The 23,470-nt window shown below is 44.3% G+C and overlaps 1 long non-coding RNA gene across 1 annotated transcript in view; it reads right to left on the reverse strand.

Moving 5' to 3' along the window:
* Positions 1-4,179: 4,179 nt before the first annotated feature.
* Positions 4,180-23,470, reverse strand: part of LOC138843550 (uncharacterized) — a 31,419-nt gene continuing 12,128 nt past the window's right edge. The window contains exon 2 of the long non-coding RNA XR_011378388.1: positions 4,180-14,263. This is a non-coding gene — a long non-coding RNA (uncharacterized lncRNA). The remainder of the gene's footprint in view (positions 14,264-23,470) is intronic.

A 23,470-nucleotide genomic window follows, 5' to 3' on the forward strand; every position in this document is an offset into this window, starting at 1 on the left:
GAAAATACTTAAAATGCAAAAAGAAAACATTTATGCAAAAGCCAGGAGACACAACCAACAGAGGAATCAGACTTGTAAACCTTTGGCTATCAGAATTACTGAACACAGAGCACAAGCATGCTTAATGTGACTGCATTGCGCGCTCAGCTGCTTGTGAGGGCCCTCTTCTGGGCGGTGGACTGCCGACTACTTGGTGCAGCCTCCTGTGCTACAAGGGAGTGAGAGCGCTCTGGGGTCCATCAGGCCCCCCCTCTTAAGCAATCACCTCCCAAAGACCCCACCTCCTATTATTGTGGCACTGAATGTTTGCATTTCAAACTATGAATTTTGTGGAGACACAAAATATTCAGTCCATAACAAGACAGAATAAAAAGGTTTAAGAATGGAGACAAAGAGTAGAAAAATGACTAAAAGGTTTTGGAAAAGAACCAAGTAGAATTCTTAAATATAAAAATTTAAATTTAAAGCTCCATGGACAAAGTAAGCAGAAGATTAGCTACTGATAAAGAACAAAATCATGCACTGGATGATAGATCTCAGGAAATCATGTAAAATACAGTCAGAGAGCCAACATGGTAGATGATATGAATGGTTAAAAATGTGAAGGGCAAAGGGGACGATCCCAAATATACATGTTAGAGTCCCACAAAGGAGAGGAGAGGCAGACCTGGCAACATTGATGAACCAGTGAAAGGCACCAGTTAACAGTTTTAGAATTACCCACAAATCCCAACCAACACATATCTCGTAGCACTCCAAAAACAAAGGAAATATTTTTAATCTCCTCCCAAGGAGAGACAATAAGCCTGATAGCAGACTTCTCACGAAATATACGAAAGCCCTAAGGCCACAGAATAATATGTGCAAAGATATCAAGCAAGAAGTATATCCCTGGCAAAAATGTCATTCAATAATGAAAATGAAAGAAAGATATTTTCAGAAACAAAAATACAGAAAATACAGGGAAGATTTTATTACCAATAGATCTCAATAGAGGACATTCCAGAAAACTGAAAGAAGGAAAATGTTTTGAGATGAAGAATGAGCAAAGAAAGCTTTTAAATCTAAATATTGATGGTGTAAAATAAATATCTTATCAGGTTAAAAAGACCCAATGACAGAGGCTGGCATTGTGGCACAGTGGGTTAAGCCACCACTTGTAATGCTGACAACGTTATGGGAGTGCTGGTTTGAGTCCCAGCTGCTCTGCCTCTGATTCAGCTTCCTGCCTGATGTGCCTGGGAAAGCAGTGATGGTGCAGGTGCTTATGTTCCTGCCACCTACATGGAGACCCAGTGGAGTCCCAGGCTCCTGGCTTCAGTGTGGTCCAGTCCTGGCTGTTGCAGGCATTTGGGGAGTAGAAGTAGTGGATGGAAGATTCTCTGTGTCTCTCCCTTTCTGTCATTCTGCCTTTCAAATAAATAAATGCATCTTTTTGAAAAATATCCAACAATAACTTTTGTATATGTTTGGGGGAGGGTGAAAGTGTGCCTGAGATCTATTATCTGGGGGAAGTTCGAGAGAGTACAAGATACATTTCTAAAGCAACCGCTGAAATAACAGAAATGGAGTACAGGCAGAAGAAAGGAGATGTGAAAAACTGCTCAAACAAGCCCAAAGCAGGATCAACAGAGAAAAAATAGATAATATGGGACACAAAATCAGACAGTAACACAGAGACTAATAATTCAACACTGGTAAGTAGACAGGCTGAGCACACCTTTGAAAGTTTAAAAATGGTCAGCTGGAGATGAAGAACAAACTCAGGACATGAGCTGTTGCCTTGTGAGCCGGCACCTCTCCACCCTCCTTTTTGGGGCTCCATGCCCAGTGCCAGGCTCTTCATCACCTGAGTTCCTTTGCCTTTTACCTTCTGGTTGGCTTTGGCCAATAGCAGGTGATGGCAGGAGATGAGGCGGTGGGAGAAAAGTAGGGGTATTCATACTACTCATACACCTGGTTTCCCTTGCAGCTGGGCCAGTTTTTCAGTGCTGGTATCTCTAGCGAAGAGCACAGCTCCTGTGAGGCCCCCCTCTTCCATTGGCAATGTGTGCTGTGTCCAGCAACATGGCTCTCCTCTGACCCTTCAGGCTGAGGTCTACCAAGACCTTTCCCAGTTCCTAGTGCCTGGGAGTTCTACCAGCTTCTATTGGTTGCTTTAATGCTGTCCACACCTTGCTAAAGAATTCCTCCACTCAACTTGCTGGCGTTAACAGTCTGAGTGCACTGCCTGCTTCCTGGGATCCTGACTGTTACAGCAGGAGACATGCCCAACTCATAAGGGCCCCCGGACCATCCAGAGTGAACGGCCTCAGAATCTGACATCATGCAAACACCAGCCAGAAGAAAACGGACATCTCCATGTTAGATTTAAAACACCAGAGTGATAAAAGATTCTGTAATGATGAAAATTCACTTCGCTAGCAATACAATGTTACTACCTTAGCCTCAAATTCAATAAGGTGAAAAAATTGAGAGTACCGGATAAATCTATCAAACTAGTGGAGAATAAAAAGATAATGATGTATAAACAGCTAATTTGTTTCTTTAAAGTGCCCTGTACTCATAGATTTGAATGACTTTATTGCAGGCCACTTATTTTCCTAATTTTATGTTTTCTTAGAGTAATATTATCTGTGGTTTGCATTTGCCTGGGAAGAAATTAACTGACAGCAGACAAAGGCAGTTAGAAACATAGGAGGCCAAAGGAAGCTCATTATGGTTTAAAAAAATTAGTCTTTCCTGCAACACATAACTGTTAATATCATTAACATTTCAACATAAGAAAAATACTAAAATTGCAAATAAACTGACAAAGAAATAGACAATTTATAAAACAGAAGCTTAAAATGACTTAATAAATAAATAGTAAAGTATTTAACTTCATTAGCATCAAGGAAATAGAAAACAATATACTACTTTCATGTACAAGTTAACAAAAATTATTTTTAAATTAGATTTTTTTAAAAATATTTGAGGGGCCAGTGCCGTGGATCACTTGGTTAATCCTCCACCTGCAGCGCTGGCATCCCATATGGGCGCCAGGTTCTAGTCCAGCTCCTTCTCTTCCACTCCAGCTCTCTGCTGTGGCCTGGGAGTGCAGTGGAGGATGGCCCAAGTGCTTGGGCCACTGCACCCGCGTGGGAGACCAGGAGGAAGCACCTGGCTCCTGGCTTCGGATCTGTGTAGCTGCAGCCATTTGGGGGGTGAACCAACAAAAGGAAGACCTTTCTCTCTGTCTCTCTCTCACTGTCTAACTCTTATCTGTCAAATAAACAAACTCTGTCAAATAAATAAATAAAATATTTATTTTAAAGTCAGAGTTGCAGAGAGAGGGGAGAGAGAGAGAGAGAGAGAGAGAGAGAGAGAGAGATCTTCCATCCGATGGTTCACTCCCCAATTGGCCGCAATGGCTGGAGCTGCGCCGATCTAAAGCCAATAGCCAGGAGCTTCTTCCAGGTCTCCCATGTGGGTGCAGGGGCCCAGGGACTTGGGCCATCTTCTGCTTTCCCAGGCCATAGCAGAGCTGGATCGGAAGTGAAGCAGCAGGGACTAGAACCGGCGCCCATATGGGATGCTGGCACTTTAGGCCAGGGCATTTACCCACTCACCACAGTGCCAGCCCCTTAAATTAGATTTAATGCTCAAAGCTGTCTAGGATAAAAGACACTGTGTTATATTGCATGGTGAAAATAAACATTTAAGATAAGTTATTTGGTTTATAAGATTTGACCCATGGCCAGCATTGTGGCACAGCAGATAAAGCTGCCACCTGCAATGTTGGCATCCTCTGTGGGTGCTGGTTCAAGTCCCAGCTGCTCCATTTTCAATCCAGCTTTCTGCTAATGGCCTGGGGAAAGCAGCAGAGGATGGCCCAAGTGCTTGGGGCCCTGCTACCCATGTGAGAGACCCAGAAGAAGCTCACGGCTTCGGCCTGGCCCAGCCCTGGCCATTGCGGCCATTTAGAAAGTGACCCAGTAGATTGAAGATCCCTCCCTCTCTCTGTAACTCTGAATTTCAAATAAAACCTAAATTAAAAAAAAACTGATCAACTAATCTCATTTCTGGGAATCTATTACAGAAGACATCTGAATTTGAGATAATTATCCAAGTAAAAAATGGAATGCAATTGATAACGTGTTGTTCAGAAATGAGAAATGCTCTTCTCTTCCCTTTTCCTTCCTAGCTCGCTTCCATCGGTTGTTCACCTCCCGGGGAATTCAATCCAAAACCAATTTGGTCAGGGCCCAGCAACACAGATGTTCCTATGGAATGAGGTAGCGGTGAGCATTGCAGCCCACAGGTATAGCCAAGTCCTCTGGGATACAAAGGGGGTCCTCTTAGTGGGTGTCTGGCACAGTGGTTAAGACGTGGCATCCTATACCACCCTGTATCCCATACTGGAGTGCCTGGGATCAAGTCTAGCTCCACTTCCAATCCTGCTGAAGCACACCGTAGGAGGCAGCAGGTGATAGCTGATGTATACTTGGGTCCCTGTGACCCACATGGGAGACGTGAATTGAGTTCCAGGCTCCTGGCTTCAGTCTGGGCCAGCCCCAGCTGTTGCGGGGAATGAACCAGCTGATGGACAATCTCTACATTTGTCTTTCTGTAGGTCTGTCTCTGTCTCTCATTCTTTCAATAAATGAACAATTTTAAAGTGGGTGGGGGCTGCAGGATAGTGTTTCCACCCAGATGTAGGAGTCCCAGCAGTTGGGGGAGAGCACACATGAGTGTGGGGAGGGGGAAATGGTAGCCCAGGGCAGGCAGTCATAGCTCAAGAGGAGCGTGGAGAGCACTCAAAGTATGAAAAAGTGGCATGAGTTAAGGGAATTGGTTACATATATGAGAATTAATCAAATAATTAAATCCATTGAGGATAAGGGAGTCAGGTATTATAAAAAGGGGAGAAAGCAAAAATTGAGATTGCTTTAGGATTGGGAATATTGATGTGAACTCATGACTTTTAATATATAGAGGCAGACACAGAAGATAAAAATAAACAAAGATATAAATATATGTGTATTTATATATTATCCCTTTTGAGGGTCTGGCAACAGTGTCACTCCCACAGCAGGTGCCCACCAATGCCCAGACATTGGTTTCTGGGTACTACTCCACAATGCTTCTCCACCTTAAGGAACCAGGGCTCTCTGGAGAAATGGCTGATTCCAGGGCTGGGCCAGCAAATGTGCAATGCGGCTGATGCAAGAGAATAAGAACAGACTTAGAATAAAGGAGACATAAGGACATGAGTCCCTGGTCATCCATGCAATGTAAATTCACTGGCAATTTGACAGTCTCCAAGTACCTACCTACAAAACAAGACTTATTTATAAGGAGGAAAAAATAGTGACTGTGCATTGGACAAATTTGGCAGACCCCACCCTAACAAAGTGATTAAAAAACAACTAACACTTGTGAGTGAAATCATGTATCACCTGATAGGCTACGATGACAAAGGCACAGCATCACTTCTGGAATATTCCAGAAGCATACCTCAAGTTTAGTCATGAGGAAACATCAGACAAGCCCATCCTGAAGGCATCTGGTGAAACAGCTGATTTGTACTTTTCAAAAGGATCAAGGAAATGCAAGTCAAGAAAGGGATGAGGAACTAACTATTCTAGACAGCACAGAACTACGGAGGCACAGCAGCTCAGCACAACACATTGTTCTGCAAAGATCCTTGCTGTAAAAAAATCATAGAAACAAGTAGTGAAGCTTGGAGAGGCTCTGGGGCTGGGTGGTGGTAATGGATCAGCACCACTCTCCTAACTCTGGCCTCAATGCCATGTTTTGTACAGGGAGTGTGTCCCTGTGTGGGGGGGATACACATGCAGTGCCTGGGGGAGGGGATGATCAGGCATCAGGCTGCCAATTTATTCTCAAATAACTCAAGGGGAAGTTCTTTATTCTTTCATTTTCTTCTAAAATTTGAGGTTTTCACATAAGCTTCTTAAAAATAGAAACAAACTAAATATTAGAGGCATTTGGCAAAGCTGTTGTGATGCCACTTGGGCTGCCCAAATTGGAATGCCTAGGGTCCTGGCTCCACTTCCAATTCCAGCTTCCTGCTTATGCACACCTTGGAGGCAGCAGATGTGGGCTTCCACGTGAAAAACCTGGATTGAATTCCAGGTTCCTGGTTGGCCTGGCCTAGTGCTGGCTATTGTGGCTATTTGGGGAATGAATTAGAAAATCTTTCTCCATCTGTCTCTCTGCTTTTCAAATAAAATGAAAAAAAAAATTGTAAATGACTATATGTTTTTTTAAAAAATGATAAAAGAAACTATCTAAGTATCAAATAACCTGGAAGGATTTCCAGTATCTTATTCCTACACTTCTCTAACTTCAACAGTCATGAACCCCAACAACTCAATTACTTCCATAGTCTCATACCTTTCACACATGGTTCCCTGGTCTTCATTGCTGTCACAGATTAACAAGATTTGGCTTGCAGCTCATGTGGATGTTTAAACCCCAAAGCCATAAACTGATGGCAATGCAAAGATGTCGTTTAGGAGGTGGGCCTTACAGAAAGGCTATAGGTCACTGGGAACATGCCATAAGAACGTGGCTCTCGTCAGAGGATTGGTCGCGAAAACCATGTTGAGCTGAGCCCACTCTCTCTGCTTCCTGGCTCACCGTGGGATTGTTCCTCCACCATTGCCATCCTCTGACCTTACCAGATGGCCAAATGGCCAAACCTTTGGGGCCTGCCCAATCTTGCACTGTGACCCTCCAAAACCATGAGCCACAATCAGTCTTTTTCCTTCATAAGTAACTTCTCTCCGGCACTTTGTTATCGTGTTGAAAAGCTGACTAATATAACCCCTTCATTCACCTAAGTAGCTTTTATGTCTCCCTTAAGATTCTATTAAAAATGTTCCCCCCTGGAGTATTCCCCCCTCTTCCTCAACTCGCAGCATCCCAGGCCACTCTTGGTCAGTACAGAACACACTCCTAATTATTCATGTGTCCACCTTGCTCTCGGAGCCTCTTGAGGTTAGGACTGTGCATTCATTATCTGGCACAAAATAGGTTCTCATAAATATTTATTCCCTCTCTTTTCTGCATTTCTGCTCAAGAATATGTACAGAATAATTTAAATTATCTTTTATTGAGGAGAGGGCTACATATTTATGGAATGCCAGGCACTGTTCAAACTACTTCATATTCATTCTGTTAAGAACCTTAATAAGCAGGCTCCATTTTACAAATAAGGAAACAGACTTAGTGTGGTTTGTAATTCTCACTCAGCTATTGAAGAGCAGAGCTGGGAAATGCACAAAACTCACCTGGGCATCCCAACACCTCACGTGTTTAATTGAGGTTGCTATGCAACCTTCTAATATTATCCTCACCACAATATATTATATGTTAATTCACATAGCTGTTGCCCTCTTGAATTCTACTCCAAGTTCACAGACGAAATCTTACCCATCTCTGTATTCTCAGCACTTACACAGCAACTGACAAAAAGTGCTCAGTATTTTTTTTCTGGGATGAATGCATGGCAGCTGTATACATAATAGTTAAATAAAAATGCAAAGTACTTCATGATTGAATGTTAAAGTGCACAGAATAGACAGTAAGTGGTCTTACAGGCTCAGGAAAAAAAGATCCACGCATACTATAACATTTTGTGACAGCTTTATTGTGGTCTGGAGTCAGATCTTCATTCAAGCAGAGAATTTCATCCAACAATGGGAGGAAAAAAAAGTTATAAATGCAAAAGGGAAGGGAAAAAAATACTGGAATGGACACGGTGAGTTTATGGTGCATTAAGAAACTCAACCCCTGGTCTCGGCTTTATGCAGAGAGAAATGGAAGCTGATATGGGATCAGAAGTGGGGGAGCAGCTTGCGGAGCACTTCGGAAGTCATGTTGAGGGATTTGGATAGCACAGAAAAGAGATCAGGAGCGTGACTTCTGGTTTCATCTGAAGTTTGCACCCAGCACCCCGGTAGCTGGGTGATACTGGAAGTTTCCTGTATGTTCTAAAGTGTTTCCAACTGTAAAGCATCAAATTGATAAGAGTCTTCCAGTTAAAATAAGTAATCCATGTGGAAAGAACTCAGTACAGCAGCCAGCACACGCGAAGGAAGCTTGAGTACTCATTGCATATTACTTGTTAATATTGTAATTATTAACCACTGAAGCCATCTGCTAAATTTGCATGATATTAGCAAATATTCTAATCACTGTATTGACTCGGAATATGAAGACTTGTTAAGTGCCTGTTGAAGTAATCTTGGTCTCTAGTTTAAAAAGACATTGATTAGAACATTGAGACTAGAAATAAAGAACTCTGGTAAATGAGCTTAAGACAAAAATTGTAGAATTCAGTAAATAATTGGAATGATGAGTGCCTGCTCCTGTCTCAGCTGCTCCACTTCGGATGGGCTCTCTGCTAATGCGCCTGGGAAAGCAGCAGAGGATGGTCTAAGTACTTGGGCCCCTGCACCCACATGGAAGACCTGGTGGAGTTCCAAGCTCCTGGTTTCAGGTTGGCCCAGCCCCAGCTGTTGTAGCCTTTTGAGGAATGAACCAGCAGATGGAAGATCTCTCTCTCTCTCACCCTCTCTCTCTCTGTAACTCTGACTTCGAAGTGAATAAATAAATCTTTAAAAAGAAAATAAATAACTTCAGTGTTGTAAGCTTGTGAGACCAGGATAAGTGCCATTGGAAATAGCACAGATGATGGGAAAGAATCTAACCGGAGGGAAGACAAGGGGACGGATGGCACGATGCTGGCTTTGAGGACGTACTTGAAAGCCATGCAAGATATTAACATCTGGTTGGAGAAAGAAAGGGTCAGAGTTTAGGTAAACTATTAGGACAACAAGTAGGAAATTGAAAAGTTATCTGAATGGAGCCGGTGTTGTGGCACAGCGGGTTAAGCTGCCTACAATGCCGGCATCTCCAGCCACGATAGCCACCTGGGGAGGGAACCATCAGATGGAAGACCTCTCTTCGCACCCCCTTTTCCCTGTAATTCTGCCTTTCAAATCAAACAAATCTTTTCTTTAAAAAAGAGGAAAATTATCTGAATAAAATAACATAGTAAAAACTGATAAGCCTTCTTTAAAAAAATGTCGGAAGGGTAAAATCATGGTTAGAGACTTTGGGAACATCCAGAGTTAAACAATCAAAGCAGGGAGAAAAGCCAGGGAAGGGAAGAAGTTCTCGGGCCTCAGAGGAAGCGGGGGTCGTGCCCTGCCTCGAGCAAGCTGCAAGCTGCGGCGTGAGCTCTGAGACCAGCAGAGGGAGGAGAGCTGGGCACGGCATAGACTGCTTTTAGCAAAGTGGCTTTGCACAGTCATTTAAGAAAAGCCTAGAAAGCCAATCCAAGAAGGCTTTCATCTTTTTGGTTTAAAAAAAAAAAAAAAAGGATTTGGGGAAGGGCGTTTGCTGAGCGTGATGGAAGATGAAGATGTTGGATGCTGTCTTAGCTGGGATGCTGGCAGAAAAGATAAAGAACAGGTGAATTTCTGCGAAGTTTATGTGGAATTGTGGGCAAGGGAAGGTGCGTCACTCTGAGGCTGGTAATAGTAACTACTGCCATGCCCAGGCTCAAAGGAAGGCAGCAGTCACTTCCAGACAGAGAAAGCTGACCGGAGGAAACCAGAGCTGGGGTCTTTCACTAAAGAGACAAAGCCAGTTCGCAGACAGCTGGGAGGGAGGGAGCTGCGGGAATAAACATTTCAGCTCCAGCCATCAGCTGAACCCGTGGGGCAGCGAGGGGGCAAGCGAGCCAGTCCTCTGCAGCAGATTCCTAGGGCACAGAGCAAAGCAGATGGGGTGGGGTAGGCCTCCAGCCGAAGTGCTCAAGACCACTGGAGAAGGTCTGGCAATGCCACAGTAGAAGGGGTGTGGAGGCAAAAGATGACAAATGTCTGGCTGGGGACACTAACCAGTGCTTTAAAGTAAAGGCATTTATTTGTGTGTGTGTGTGTGTGCGTGTGTGTGATCGCAAGAATCAGTTACAGTTGTAGGAAATTGCAATTTTATAAACAAAGAAGAAAATTTAAATCACCAATTATCCACTTCCCACTGATCATCATTTCTGATCTGTTCAAATATATATCCAGGCCTTTTTATACACACAAAGAAACCTTTTATAGATAAAATGAGATTTCATTGTACATACCTGAAACATCGAAGGTTCTTTTGGAAACAAGCAACTTTCAACGAAATCAGATTGAGTAGTAATTAATTAGTTCAATATTTATTGAGTGCCTATAATACATAAGGAATTTCATAGCAGTATGAAAAGCAGATAAACTTTATTATTTCATGGAACGCACGTTCTAGCAGAACAGAAAAGCAGCATATAAATAATATGTGATATTTTCATGTGTCATAGAACTATAAAAATGAAGGCCGTGTACATGGATAGAGGCGAGAGGACACTGCGGTTGTCCAGTTGAAATAGTGGCTTGGACCAGGCAGGCAGTGAGCGACAGAGTCTGGGTACATTTCAAGGTAGAGCTAACAGGTGTACCTGATGAAGGAGTTCTAGGATAGTCCCTTCAGGTTTACTCTCGCCACTCCTCCCCACGGCCTGCTAGTCTGATTGTCACAGACTTGATTCTCCCAACTCCCATGTTTGGACTCCAACAATGAAATGAACCAGAAGGAGACAGCAGAGCAGGAGATCTTGAACGATTTTTTAAGGGTTTTTCTACTGCCCCTTCCCTGCCGGGATGTGGTTTAGCAATGACAGCTTCTCCAGGCCAGATCTGGCAGGCAGCTTACACAGTAACAGCTCTTGTGGGTTCTGGAAAACCCTCCTCACCCCTGCTCCTTCTAGCCTGGGGGCAGTAATGGCTTCCCACCACCACCACCACCACCACACCGGCTGAGTGCTGCACCATTTCATATGAGTGTCCCTTAACCTGTCCGCATATTTGTGAATAATCTTGATTTTTCTCCCTCGGATAACCCCTTTGTGTGCTTTTGTACTCTTGCCAGGACCCAGAGTGGTGCAGGATGTGAGAACAAAGAGAAGTCACCGATGAGTTCAAGGCTCCCAGTCTGAGCAAACTAGAACTAGGGTTGGCATTTACTAAACTGGAGGAGCCCCCCCGGGAGAAAACGCAAAATGAATTTATTGGACGGATACAGGGTGGCTCTCAGAATAGAATGAAAAGCAGAAATGTTAAGAAGTGGGCAGGTTCAAGCTCCTGGCCTGCTGAGAGCTCCAGGATCAGAGGTTGGAAATGGTGATCGGTGATCCGAGTCCCAAAGGAGAAATGGGCTCTGGGCGTTCCATTCAAGGGAGGCAGCCAGAGGTCAAGTTCACGGCTTCACGGAAGAGACAAAACAGCTGCTGGGCTACAGGGAAAGCAGAGGTGCTGCTCATCATCTTTCAACACACAAAACAGACCTCCCAACAAAGAATTATTCAGCCTCAGATGGTAATAATGCCGAGGCTGTGAAACCATGCTGCCTCGGAAGGCTTCTGTGTGGTTCAGTCTCTGCCTCGACAGGAGACGGGACAGGTTGTTCTGCATCCACAGCCTCAAGCTCTAATGGAAACCCACTTTAAAAGTGACAGAGGCAACCGTCGGCACGATCCCAAGGAGGCTCTGCGGGAATTGCTGCCCCATTTGCTAACTGGTTTGGGAGCCTAGAATTTAATTTTACAGGAGGAGGGGGAAATGCAACAGCAGAAATGCACAGAGCTCCGCCCTGTAGCCTCGGCTTGTTAATGGCTTCAATAGGCCATCTGTATGTGCTCAAGTTTGTGACTGAAATTAGTAAGGTTGTAAATCAGGTTACAGCTTTAAAAACCCACGCGGGAACCCTTCCAGGAAGCAGAGGGCTATGGCATTGTCGAATGCGAGGTCCCGAGGCAGGCCTGCAACACTGCGGCATTCACTGAGCACAATGCCCTTTCTGTGTTCCCAGGATTCTCTGGGGACGGACTGACTTACCTGGAGCAGGTCGACAAGCTCACCGGAGAATGCAACCCACACCCTGGTTGTGCTTTTGTCCTGAAACCCAGGCAGAACTGAGAACCTGGGCTTGGCACTGGGCCGGGCAGGCATTTTGAGCAGGTGAACAAGGGGCGCTTTGCAAGCGAGCCTTGTGGCCTGCAGGCCTGGACCACTCGGTACACTTCCTAACGTCCTGGCACTCGGGGACATTCTTTCTAAAGAGAGACTTTTTTCCCCTCCCATTTGGAGCTAGAAAGTTTTATGTCTAAAATAAAGATGATTTATGTCCCAAGCGAGCTCAGTTCTAGCGAATTTTGTATCCTTGGCCAACTCTCTCCTCCTCCCCCACCCCACAGACTGATTTACGACCCACAACCCCCGAGGTGGAAACTCTGCCCTTCATGTTCAAGGTTCGGCAGATCCAGGGCCTTGGCACAAATCAGTCTCATGTACCTCATGTGCCTAGAGTTTGCTCGAGGTCCAATTATCAGAAAAGTGTGATAATTCTATGGTTTTCCCCTCATTTTGCTACCTCTGGAAGTCCCCTAAATTTACTTAACAGCATTTCCCTGAAGCTATAAAATCAAGCTATATTTTTTCCCTTAACTCAGGAAAAATATGAGTTCCACAGAGATTTTGCCCGAGTATTACAGTTTAGGCTGCCACATTTAATTCAATTCAATAAACTCCATTAAATGCTTCTTTTTATTTCAAATGAATACGTAGGTCATATCTTCAGATCTGTATGCTTTAAGCTCTATGCATATTAGCAATCAGTTAATGTGACAAGACCTTCAATTCACTCAAGAAAGCATTCTTAACTCATAAGATTAACCAAATTTAATTATGCTATCAGCCAGTCTTTTGGATGTGCGTGTATATGCGTTTTTTAAAAAGATTTATTTATTTGAAAAGCAGTTACACACTGGTTCACTCCCCAAATGGGGGCAATGGCCAGGGCAGGGTCAGGCCATAACCAGGGACCTTGATCTCCACTGAGGTCTCATGTGGGTGGCAGGGGCCCAGGCACTTGGACCACCCTCCCCTGCTCTTCCAAGCACACTAACAGGGAGCTGGACTAGAACTTGAATCTAGTTCTAACTTGCTATGCTACAATGTGGGCCCCAAAAAAGCATTCTTAACTCAAAAGATTAACCACAGTTAAATTATACTGTCATTCAGTCTCTCTCTCTCTCTCTCTCTCTCTCTCTCTGTACATTTAATATTCACATATGTTGTTGAATAAAATTCATGGGAGGCTCTTGTTTTAGACTGAGCTCCTACACTAGGCCCCAAGTGACCAAACCAGACCAAATTGGAATGAAGTCACTCATACTGGGTGCTGCCCAGTCACCATGAACTTTCAAATGGGTTGGTGTTCCAAAAACCAGGACAGTCACTGCAACTAGTCAGCAGCAGCCAGGGCGTAGGAGAGTCCCTTTTCTTTGAACAACGCAAGGGAAGTAGCATTCTAATGACTGATCTGTCTTCTGTCCCTTGTTTTTGCTTTCTTCAGCCTTTTTCTACCCCTAAAAGCCATTTCCTGTGCTCAGTGCCTCAGAGCACCTCTCTGTTTTCAGAAGGGATGCTGCCCCATTTAAGGGAACTAACAAGAACCAACTCGGGCACAAGAGTTCATTTGTTGAGATTTTGCTTTTTAGGACATATATATGCTTTACATAATCCTTGTAAGTACTTTCTGAAACAAGTATACAATGTTATAAGATACAATCATTCCGCCGATGCTGCGGCTCACTAGGCTAATCCTCCGCCTTGCAGCGCCGGCACACCGGGTTCTAGTCCAGGTCGGAGCACCGGATTCTGTCCCGGTTGCCCCTCTTCCAGGCCAGCTCTCTGCTGTGGCCAGGGAAGTGCAGTGGAGGATGGCCCAAGTACTTGGGCCCTGCACCCCATGGGAGACCAGGAGAAGCACCTGGCTCCTGCCATCGGATCAGCGCGGTGCTCCGGCCGCAGGGCGCCGGCCGTGGCGGCCACTGGAGGGTGAACCAGACCTTTCTCTCTGTCTCTCTCTCTCACTGTCCACTCTGCCTGTAAAAAAAAAAAAAATCATTCTAGTATTTAAGAGAGATTTGTTTTAAGGTTCATTTTATTTATTTAAAAGAGTTACAGAGAGAGGTCAAGACAGAGAGAGAGAGATCTTCCATCCGCTGGTTCACTCTCAAGATGGCCGCAATGGCTGGAGCTGTGCCGATCTGGAGCCAGGAGCCAGGAGCTTCTTCTGGGTCTCCCATGTGGGTGCAGGGACCCAAGGCCTTGGGCCATCTTCAACTACTTTCCCAGGGCATAGCAGAGAGCTGGATTGGAAGAGGAACAACTGGGATTAGAACCAGCGCCCGTATGGTATGCCAGTACATCAGGCCAGTGCTTTAACCCACTGCACCACAGCACTGGCCCCATTAAGCAAGATTTTTAAAAATCTATCTCATTAACTTTTTTCTCAAGCGTTTAGTGAGTTTACTTCTTATTTTATGATATTGAAAAGTGACATCCATGGGGCATTTTCTGTCACAAATAATTAAACTATACTATACTGTGAAAGATTATTATATTCACTACTACCTTCTGAGACTTTTGGTTTTCTTTCTCTTTATGGCTTATTCTTTGTGGTTGTAAAACAGCTAAAAATATATAACTTCATGGCAAATTCCACTTAAGCTTCATATATATATAATTTGTATTTTTCTTTCATACAGTGATAACTGGAATTCCTATTAAATGTGCCGAGAGAGAGAATATTAAACTCCTAATTCACTAGAATGATAACTTAGTTTATCTCAAAATCTGGTACTCAGGCTACCTGATGCTTTGTGCTACAATGCAAAACCCAGGACTTCTCCTTTAAAATGATGTCAGCAGCTCTGCGGTGGGCCCAGGAATCTGCATTTTAGTAACATCTTCATATTATTTTCACATCCAGTGAAATTTTTAAAGAGCATGTATTTATTTTGAATGTCAAGAGTTAGAGAGAGGGAGGGAGAGAGAGAGAGAGCAAGAGAGCTAGGAGCTTCATCCAGGTCCCCCCCCCCCCCCCCCCCGGTTAGCAGGGAGCCAGGTAGGAGGTGGAGCAGCTGGGACTTGAACAGGTGTCTATATGGGATGCCAGCACCGCATACAGCGTTTCACCCAGTATGCCACGACACCAGCTCCCAGTGTCCAATGACGTTTAAGATCCACTCGCTTGGAAGATACCTGTCCTGTTTCACATGAGTCAGTCTCAAAACTAACTTGGTCTTATATTTGTTTTCTTTTAAAAACTCTCAAACTATGTAAGCTTCAAGCCCCCCACGCACCTAAACCTTCTGCTGGAGGTGACGAGTAATCTGTATTTCTGTACTTTCATGTGATGCCCACACATCATGTAACTCAATGGAACATGATAGAAAACATGGAAGATTTCTAAGGGAGAGGTGAAGAAGCAACGTTGAAACCCAGGGGTCTGGGTGTACCCCATTTCCAGAAGCTGACGTCAGGACAGAAGCGTCTACAGCTGCCAGTTCTTGAGTGCTGGTGGACAGCAGTGGCAGCAAACAATCTGTTCATGGGAGCAGCTGGCCTGCACTGAAGCGCCGCCCCTGAAACCAGTGAAGGAAGTTTCGAACTGACCAGATATTTAATTCTCTTCCTACTCCAGGCCTGACTCTCCTCATCCCAAAGTTGGACTGAGGTTAAAAATATGGAAAGGAGAATGTATGCACTAGATATCGGCCATCTTCTTCCCCACCATTCTCCATTCCCACACCCAGATTCCAAGAGAAACTGCCTTCTGTGTATGGCCACAGTGGTCATGGTTGGCTCACACCCATCTTCCTGGCCAAACTGATGGAACCAGGGGTAGACAGCTGATTCAGGATGAGACAAGCAGATGTCCTCTTTTTGAGAGTTTGAACCAAGTATTTAGAGAGCAAGGCTGTTTTGTGCAATCTCCACGATGTGAGTGCATTGAGACAAACATGATGCGATGGCTAATCAAGGCCTCAGGAGAGTGAGGGTTATAGGGAAGAATCTCAGAAGCCTTGGAAAGATGGGAAAGGTGGAGACAGCAGGCAGGCGTTCGGTGCAGCAGTTACGCTGCCGCTTGGAACTCCAGCAACCTGTAATGGAGTGCCTGATTGGAGTCCTGGCTACCCCACTTCTGATCCAGCTTCCTGATAATGCACACCCCAGGAGACAGCAGGTATCATCGGTTCAAGTACTTGGGTCCCTGCCACCCTAAGAAGAGACCTGGACTGAGTTGTAGACTCCTGGCCTTGAACTGGCCCGGCTCTGGCTGTTGCAGTATTTGTGGGAGTGAATGAACCAGTAGATGGAAGGCCTGTCTTTCAAATAAAAAATGAAAAAGGAGAAGAACAGAACAAACGAACATACCCAGGGAAGCAGAAATGAGAAAGCATCTGATCTCTGAAATTAGTCAGATAACTCCCTCCTGTGAAACAGGACTCTATATTCTGAAATGAGTTTCCCTGATATGGCCCCTGAATGTCTCTAATAAATATCACTCCCTCCCACTCCCGCCTACACCCCTAGGGCTTGAGTTGAGGAAGCCTGGCTTCCCAACAGCAGAGACCCCAGTTGGGACAATGGCATGCTTATCAGTCCCAGGTTACAGAGCAGTTGGGAAGGAAGCATGCGGCATCCTGTGGAAGATGCTCGAGACCACAGGGCTTCCTGTGGCACATGAGCAGAGCCCTGAAGCTCAGGCTGGCGGCAGGCAAGAAGCAGAGGGCTGGGGGCTGACAGGGCAGCGGCCAGGGTGATGAGGCCCCTGCACAGAGGACTCCCTAGGAAGAAAGAACAAGGGAGAAGAGCATACGAAAGTACTGAGATTTTAGGTACCCAGGAGAGGGGTGCCTTCACCTTCCAGGCCTACTAGTATCAGTTAATGTCTTTAATATTTCATACGATTAAAATATTATAGTTAAGATGTGGTGAGCAAAAATTAAAAAAAAAAACCCTCACTGCTTGCAATAGTTAGTGCAGAAGGATACTTTTTGCAGCAATAGCATAGCGAAACCACTGCACCGTAGGATTCAGATGAGGTCGAAAAGTCCCTCTTTTTTAACCACCTTCCTCCTCCAATTCTAAGACTCAGGGGAAGTGCTCCACCAGTCAAAGCAGCAACTGACAGTTACACTTTCTAAAAAGTCATTTTTAAAGAGATCTGGATCGTATTAGTATGTGGTAGAGTTCATTGGCCCCTCGGTATCTTTTTTTTTTTTTTTATGTCTTTTAATACTAATGCAGCTGAGTCCAAACCCAGCTAAATGCTGCACAGTCAATGGATTGGTAACAGAAGTGGTGGCCTGGGGTGTTTTTCTCCTTAAGTGGGCTGGAGTGAGGACGAGGTGGGAGAGCCAGTTTCAGGCCCCAAAATAAAGCCAACTCCCTAAGGATGGGAAAGCAACCAGCTGGAGGGAGCTGGATTCCCTGCCTTGCCCTGAGATCGCTGGTTCTGAGCCCCCTGATTCAACCACCCAGCCAGTGCCCTGTTTATTACCTCATGCCCTCAGACCAGCCCCACACAGACCTTCCAGGTAGTTCTGCACAGGGGTTCGAGCCTGCCACGAATCTGAGGAGCACAGAACGTGTTCTGAGAGATGATATCCCATTGCATAGCACATCGAGGTCGGGACAGAGCTGCTAGACCTTAGTAAGGTCTTAGAATAAAGGACAGTGCTTAAAAATACTTTGGAAAACGAGAACTTGCTGTGAGGAGAGGCACAACTGTCGGTAGGTTCCAAAAATGAAAGGAAGGAAGATAAATGGTGAGCGTGGTGTTTGGGCTTCTCCCCTGGGGAAGCAATCATTCGGGGTTTTCCAAAAACAAAACCTAGTGAAACCTACCTGCTAAGATACTATTTGTCTTGGTCAGTTCCAACTGCTGTAACAAAATTACCACAGAATGGTTAGCTTAAATATTTGTCTCAGGACCTGCACTGTGGCACAGCAGGTTAAAGCCATCACCTGCTGTACTGGCATCCCATATGGGCGCTGGTTTGAGTCCCAGCTGCTCCTCTTTCTTTTATTTATTTATTTATTGACAGGCAGAGTTAGACAGTGAAAGAGAGACAGAGAGAAAGGTCTTCCCTCTGTTGGCTCACCCCCAAGATGGCCGCTACGGCCAGAGCTATGCCGATCTGAAGCCAGGAACCAGGTTCTTCCTCCTGGTCTCCCATGTGGGTGCAGGGCCCAAGCACTTTGGGCCATCCTCCACTGCCCTCCCAGGCCACAGCAGAGAGCTGGACTGGAAGAGGAGCAACCAGGACAGAATCCGGCGCCCCAACTGGGAATAGAACCCGGGGTGCCAGCGCCGCAGGCAGAGGATTAGCCAAGTGAGCCGTGGTGCCAGCCTGGCTGCTCCTCTTTCAATCCAGCTCTCTGCTATGTCCTGGGAAAGCAGTAGAAGATAGCTAAACTCCTTGGGCCCCTGCACCCATGTGAAAAACCCAGAAGAAGCTCCTGGCTCCTGGCTTCAGATCAGCACAGCTCCAGCCATTGTGGTGACTTGGGGAGTCAACCAGTAGAACGGAAGACCTCTCTCTCTCTCCTCTCTCTCTCTCTCTCTGGCTATACCTCTCTCTGTAACTCTGTATCAAATAAATAAAATAATTCTTTAAAAAAAGTCTCTTTCTGTGTGACTGAGCAGGTTGAAGTCTGAGTTCCAGGCACCAGCAGACCCTATGTCTGTGAGTCTCTTCCACTTTTTTGAAACTGTCTTCTCCTAGACTAGAGCAGTAAGCTGCCTTCCTACTCCGCAGAGGAAACCCTACACAAATTAGAGGTCCCACAATTCAGGACCCCAGCAGCTGAGAGGAGAGTGAGGTGAGACCAGCCTGCTGCTGGAAGATTCTAGAGGGAATCTGGCTTGGAGCCCCATGGGAGAGAGTGTACTTGCCAAATTAGAGGAGAAAAAAACAAAAGGAGGATGTTTCTCTCTCCCCAGTCACCCTGCAACAGCGTCCTGTAACAAGCAGATAGGGAGCGGGCACCAGTTTGGACATACGTGACAGCTGTGCCAGGTCGTGTCAGAGCCCAGCAACCAGCCGAGTGGACACTCTTGAGTCTGGTGGGGAGAACTGACAGGGGCTGGGCGCTCATGACTGTGGGAGGCTTGTGTGCCAGGACTGTGAAAACACTGAGGCTGTGTGGGAGGGCTCACAGTGTAGCTGGGACTTTGGGCAGTCACTGTAGGAGGCTCCACACGCTCAGGACTCCCTGGTTACCTGACGAGGGACATTGCTGGGGAATCTGAGCTTACACTGAGGACTGCACAGAACCTTTGTGTGGTTCTTAGGACCAAAACCAGTAGGAGAAAGGAAATAATTAAAATTAGAGAAGAAATCAATAAAATTGAATAAAAATACCAAAGATCAGCAAAACGAAGAGCTGTTTTTTTGAAAAAATAAATGAAATTGACACACCGTTGGCTCAACTAACCAAAAAAAGGAGAGAGAACACCTAAATCAAAATCAGAGATGAAAAAGGAAATGTAACAATAGATACCACAGAAATAAAAAGAATCATCATAAATTACTACAAAGAGCTGCATGCCAACAAACTGGGAAACCTAGAAGAAATGGATAGATTCCCGGACACATACAACATACCTAAATTGAGCCATGAAGACATAGAAAACCTAAACAGACCTATAACCAAGACAGAAATTGAATCAGTAAGGAAGACCCTGCCAACAAAGAAAAGCCCAGGATTGGATGGCTTCACTGCTGAATTCTGCCAGACATTTAAAGAACTAACTCTAATTATCAAGTTATTCAGAGCAAGGGTAAGGGAGGGAATCCTCCCAAATTCTTTCTATGAAGCCAGCATCACCTTAATTCCTAAATCTGAAAAAGATGCAACTGAGAAAGAGAACTACTGACCAATTTCCCTGATGAACATACATCAAAAGTCCTCAACAAAATTCTAGCCAATAGAATGCAACAACACATCAGAAAGATCATCCACCCAGACCAAGTGGGATTTATCCCTGGTATGCAGGGATGTTTCAGCATTCACAAACCAATCAATGTGATACATCATATTAACAAACTACAGAACAAAACCATATGCTTATCTCAATAGATACAGAGTAAGCATGTGATAAAATCCAACACCCTTTCATGATGAAAATTCTAAGCAAATTGGGTATAGAAGGAACATTCCTCAATGCAATCAAGGCAGTTGAATGGAGAAAAGTTGGAAGCATTCTCAATGGGATCTGGTACCAGACAGGGATGCCCACTCTTCCCACTGCTCTTCAATATATTCCTGGAAGTTTTAGCCAGAGCCATTAGGCAAGAAAAAGAAATCAAAAGGATACAAATTGGGAAAGAAGAAGTCAAACTATTCCTATTTACAGATCACATGATTCTGTATGTAGAGGATGCAAAAGACTCCACCAAGAGACTATTGGAACTCATAGAAGAGCTTGGTAAAGTTGCAGGATATAAAATCAATACACTAAAATCAATGCAATACACATCAAAACACCACAGACATTCTTCTCAGATCTAGAAAAAAATGATGCTGAAATTCATATGGAGGCACAGGAGACCTCAAATAGACCTCAAATAAGCAATCTTATACAACAAAAACAAAGCCAGAGGCATCACAATACCAGATTTCAAGACATACTACAGGGCAGTTATAATCAAAACAGCCTGGTACAGGTACAAAAACAGATGGATAGACCAATGGAACAAACTAGAAATGCCAGAAATCAATCCAAGCATCTACAATCAACTTATATTTTACCAAGGAGCTAAAACCAATTCCTGGAGAAGGGACAGTCTCTTCAACAAGTGGTGATGGGAAAACTCGATTTCCGGCCGGCGCTGTGGCTCACTAGGCTAATCCTTCGCCTTGCGGCACCGGCACTCCGGGTTCTAGTTCCGGTCGGGGCACCGGATTCTGTCCCGGTTGCCTCTCTTCCAGGCCAGCTCTCTGCTGTGGCCAGGGAGTGCAGTGGAGGATGGCCCAAGTGCTTGGGCCCTGCACCCCATGGGAGACCAGGAGAAGCACCTGGCTCCTGCCATCGGATCAGCACGGTACGCCGGCCGCAGCGCGCTGGCCGCGGCTGCCATTGGAGGGTGAACCAACGGCAAAGGAAGACCTTTCTCTCTGTCTCTCTCTCTCTCACTGTCCACTCTGCCTGTCAAAAAAAAAAAAAAGAAAAGAAAAAAAAAGAAAAAAAAGAAAACTCGATTTCCACATTCAGAAGTATGAAGCAAGCTCCCTACCTTACACCTTACACAAAAATACACTCAAAATGCATGAAAGACCTAAATCTACTATCTGACATCATCAAATTATTAGAGAACATTTGGGAAAACCTGCAAGACATTGGCACAGGAAAAGAGTTCTTGGAAAAGACCCCAGAGGCACAGGCAAACCAAAATTAACACATGGGATTACACCAAATTGAGAAGCTTCTGAACTGTAAAACACTCAGGAAAGTGAAAAGGCAACTGACAGAATGTGAGAAATTATTTGCAAACTTTGCAACTGATAAAAGATTAATAACCAGAATATATAAAGAGATTAAAAAATTCCACAACAACAAAACAAACCACCCAGTTAAAAGATGGGCAAAGGACTTAAAAAGACATTTTTCAAAAGAGGAAATCCAAATGGCCAACAGACACGAAAAAATGCTCAGGGTCACTAGCCACCAGGGAAATGCAAATCAAAACCACAATGAGGTTTCACCCCACCCCAGTTAGAATGGCTTTCTCACAGAAATCAACAAACAAAAGGATGTGGGGGAAAAGGTGCCCTAAACCACTGTTGGTGGGAATGTAAACTGGTAAAGCCACTATAGAAGACATAATAGAGATACCTCAGATATCTGAATATAGACCTACCATATGACCCAGTCATCCTACTCCTGGGAATTTACCCAAGGAAAATGAAATCAGTAAATAAAAGAGTTACCTACACCCCATGTTTATTGCAGCTCAATTCACAATAAATATGACATGGAATCAACCTAAATGCCCATCAACTGAAGGTTGGATAAATAAAGTATGAGATATGTATAATACTGAATATTACAAAGTGGTTAAAAAAATGAAATCTGGTCATTTGAAACAAAATGGATGAATCTGGAAAGCATCATACTTAAATAAGCCAGTACCAAAGGAACAAACACCATATGTTCTCCCTGATTTGTGATAACTAACAGAACACCTAAAAGGAAATCTGTAGAAGTGAAATGGACACTATGAGAAGCGAGGACTTGAACAGCCCTTGTCTTGACTGTCAAGGAACAGTTTTTTCCCCCCTCTTCATACTATCTGTTGAACTCTTTACTTAACATTGAGTTAACTATATGTATATAAAATCAATTGAAAATAGATCTCAGTAAAAAATAAGAGTTCAAATAAGAGAAGGAGGAGGAAGTTTGTAACTGTAAAGCTGTATAGTTCTACATACATTCCTACGGACTTCTAAGGGTACAGTTTAAAAATTTTCCATGGGACCCCAAATCCCATTAAGCTAGGTGGTAAAAATGCCATCTTAGGTGTTAAAGTGATCAAAGTAAATGTTAAAGTGAACATATAGATAGGATTAAGTGTTGAAGTGATCACATAAATAGGATCAAGTGTCTGATAATAATAACAGAATTAAAAAGGAGAGAATGTTCCAACATAGGAAGCAGTCCACACAGCAGACTCATAGAATGACAATCATTTTAAGTAGCACTCTGACCTCAGAATCAGCCTGTAAGATATCCTGGTGTGGCTGAAAAGCCCGTGAGAGCATTTCAGGCATGGAAAGCTAAGACACTGTGGCAAAAAACGTTCTACATGAAGGATCTCTGAGACCCCAGTGTAAAGAAGTGGCCATCAAAGAAGTATGTACTTTTCTCTAAAGAGAGGAGGGAACTTTCAAGTTGCTTATGGCCTTGTCTTAATACTGACAGAGTTTGTTGATTCAAAAGGCTTCCATAGTCTGGGCATCTCATGTCAAGAGCCTCAGGTGGTCATTGACTTCATACATAAGAATGTTAATTGTTAAATTAACAACAGGAGTCACTGTGCACTGACTTCCCATGCAGGACCTCTGTTTTCAATGAGTTGTATTATGAGAGTTAACCATAAAACTTGTTCTCAAACAGTTTGTGTGTGTGTGTGTGTGTGTGTGTGTGTGTGTGTGTGTGGAGGGGGGTTTGAAATCTTTATTTAGTATAGAGTTGTTCTTCTGTGTGTAAAGTTAATTGAAAAATGAATCTTATTGGAGAATGGCACTGGGAATGGGAGATTGAGGAGGAGGAAGGGTGTGAGTGAGGGTGGGAGGGCAGGAATGGTGCAAAGAATCACTATATTCCTAAAGTTGTATTTATGAAATTTGTATTCCTTAAATGTTTCTTTGGGATAAAAAATTGTATAAAAGTCAGCAGGTATTATTTGACACCATTTTTAGCAGTTCAATGTTGATTCAGTGACTATTGAAATCTTAATGGACAGCATACCTGCTTTTGAACAATTTTAGCAACCAAAGCA

Source organism: Oryctolagus cuniculus, chromosome 8 (assembly GCF_964237555.1).
Source record: "Oryctolagus cuniculus chromosome 8, mOryCun1.1, whole genome shotgun sequence".
NCBI classification, from domain to species: Eukaryota; Metazoa; Chordata; class Mammalia; order Lagomorpha; family Leporidae; genus Oryctolagus; species Oryctolagus cuniculus.